The sequence below is a fragment of the Prionailurus viverrinus genome, chromosome C1 (genome assembly GCF_022837055.1).
Source record: "Prionailurus viverrinus isolate Anna chromosome C1, UM_Priviv_1.0, whole genome shotgun sequence".
Classification (NCBI taxonomy): Eukaryota; Metazoa; Chordata; class Mammalia; order Carnivora; family Felidae; genus Prionailurus; species Prionailurus viverrinus.
In genome coordinates, this window is record NC_062568.1 from 51,269,708 (window position 1) to 51,272,815 (window position 3,108).

Here is a 3,108-nt window from a genome sequence, read left to right on the forward strand (position 1 = left end):
TTGGGACAGTTGATTTACTCATATAATCTCTTTAAACATCTACCAGGAGAGGTTCTCAGACAGAATTTATTGCCTCCTCCTGCTATCTTTGGGCCTACACAGAGCAAGGCAAAATCCTTCTATGAAATCTGAAACTCTAGTCACTGTTTTCCTGGCTGATGTCATTTCAAAGGCATGGTGTAGCCCTGTGATAGTTGCAGTGGAAATCTGACTCTCTATGGGGTTCCCATCTGTTTGCCATCAGAAAGAACCTTTTTGGGGAGCCACAGTAAATGCAGAGCACCCATTCCTCCCTATGGGTTCTGGAGTCTTAATGTTTTTAGTTGTTAGGATTGAATAGTGCTTAAATTTTCCCAGAATAAGAAGGTATATAGAATTACATTGCTGTAACTTTAGTTTTCATTTTTGTGGGTTCTCACAGGCTATTTTTTATAAATTTTCTATATGATTCTGAAACTACTTTGCAAATGTTACCAAAAGGAGAATTCAGTCACTGAAATCCATTCCTTTGGAAGAAGACTTTTTTTTATATCTTTATGTAGTGAAATTCTTATAAAACAGCTTACATTTGAGGCAACTCGTTCTGAGATCTTTAGGGATAAAGTTGCCCAAAAATGTAAATTATGTGTCAAAAGGCTATTTATTCACGTTTCAATAAGGGCCAACAGAAACGATATAGTAAGTTAAAGCAAAGAAAATAGATTACAATGACAAGAGGTTTCAATCGAGATCTTATACGGATCACCTTCAATACAAATAATCCACTGTAAATAACGGGGGGTTCACAATGGTACCAAGCTATAACTAGCTGGGAATTGAGTGTATTCACTCAGCAATAAATGTATAATGGTCGCCTTTATTACTGAAGAAACAAAGCCTGAATTAATAACACAGGAATGTTTAATAAGGGAAAAGATTTCATGAAGATCAGCCTTTTTCTCATCTTCCTTCTCCCCTACAGGTATTACAGCTTTCACAGTGCCCGAAACAAAAACAGACTCTCCATTATATTCCTCAAGGAATAATTTATTAAATGTGTTTTTATAAATTGGACTTTCTGTGTTTATGTGCCATTTCCTCAGAGAAGACTGACTCTAAGGATGAAATAGAAATAACATCACTTTTCAATATTCCTCAAGTCCCAATTCCTAGAAAAAGACAAGAATACAAAGGTCTTTTTATTCCTTCTGTCAATTACCAGTTTGTTTCAATACGGTTTCCTGGAGTTCGTATCAAATGAAGCAGGGTCCCCAGTGGGCAATACAGAGGGAAAGTTTTCCTCACCTCACTGGGGAAGAGGAAATAGGAATATTGAACCAAAGGACTTTGAGAGAAAGAATGGAAATGGGAATGAAGGAAGATTCATGACAGAGGGTAAAGCATGAAGGAAAGACCTGGCAAAGAAAGACAATAAAAAAGTTGCCTTTAATGAAAACATGAAATTATGACTACTGTATTTACATGACTTAAACATGAAGTAAATTTATCTCAGTATTTCGTAAAGCGTGGTAAACACAATAATTAAATGAGGAGGTGAATTTAGTTGGCACACAGAAGAATATTTTTAATAGCCATATATTTATTTTATTGTATTCGTGTACACACACACAAACATCAAAATTTCATGAATTCTGCATGAGATGAGGCTAAAATAAAAAACAACTTAATTGAAAGAAAAATATTAAGACACAGCACGGAGTTGGCTGTGGCGAGAAGATGTCAGTAGTACTTGAATGACGAGAGTTTTAAGATACCTAGTTTAGACAAATGGAGCACAGAACTCCATGTGAGGGTGTGGAAGAACTCCCCTCTTCCCTCTAAAAAGTGGTATTTTTACCTATAATTGATTCAGTAGTATTTGTCAAGGGCTTCTATTTTCAGAAACCTAACTTCACACTTGAATACAGAGATTTTTGCTACCTACTGTGAAAATTTCCTCAGTAGAATGTTGCCTAACACATTTATGAGAAGTTTAAACGTTTTAGATCTCTGTTTCCTTGGTTGAAAAGTTGAGAATTTAGACTAGGTATTCACATTTCCTTACAACTCTAATCTGTTCTGATCCTCTGATTTGTCCCGCCACCATCTCTCATAAACTTAACAAATTCCGACTTTCTGGTGGATGATGAATCTCACCAGTAGAGGGGGCCTCTCTCCGCTTGAAAAGTGCTCTGAATAGTTACAAACAGAGGGAGTCAAACCATAAGAGAACAAACAGGATTGATGAGGAGGGGGCGGGGAATGGGAGATGGGCATCGAGGAGGGCACTTGTTGGGATGAGCACTGCGTGTTGTATCTAAGTGCACACTGTATACTCTGTGTGTTAGCTAACTTGACAGTAAGTTATATTAAAACAAAAGTGCTCTGCAAGGCCAAAGGGGATGATTGCTCCACTCAGAACAGGATCATCCCTCCATTTGTTTGCTTAAGACTCTGTGGCTTTTCTCTGAGTAAATAATTTTAAAACGACGCCACTGGCTCATGGAGCAGTCTGGCAGCAGACGTGCTGGCACGTTTGTCTCAGATCCATTCTTAAGTTCTCCTAAGGATCTGGTGAGCCACTGTACAACACATCTAGCTAAAATAGTGACTGTTATAATTGGTACCACATTTTTCATGATGTGTGTAATAGCAGTTCTGGGCTGACTAGGCAGGGGTCCAATTGTGTTCATTTCGAGCTGAATTCAAAGTTTTGAGTTGGAAGAATTTTTAAGAGCATCTCTTGCAACTCCCTCATATCACAAATGAAGGACAGACACTCAGAGAACTTACGTCCCACACTAGTGCAGAAATAGGACTCTTCAGCGTATGTAAAAAAACAAAACAAGACAAACGAAAAGACAGTCATTTGCAGACTGTTTAGTCCTGACTGTCCCTAGGAGCTGTGTGGCAGGTCATTTAACCTTTGTGTCTCAGTTTCCTTTTCTGTAAAATAAAGGCACAGAACCAGGTAACAGCTAAGATCACTTCAGCTCTATTTTATTAGGCTCTCTGCCTCTAAATGATTATTGCTTTGGTTTCCATTTGCAGGCAATTCTAAGGCTTCTTGTGTGCTTTATTGTTCATTCATCTTCATTAAGTTTATAAATGTGTTTTACCTTTATGAGT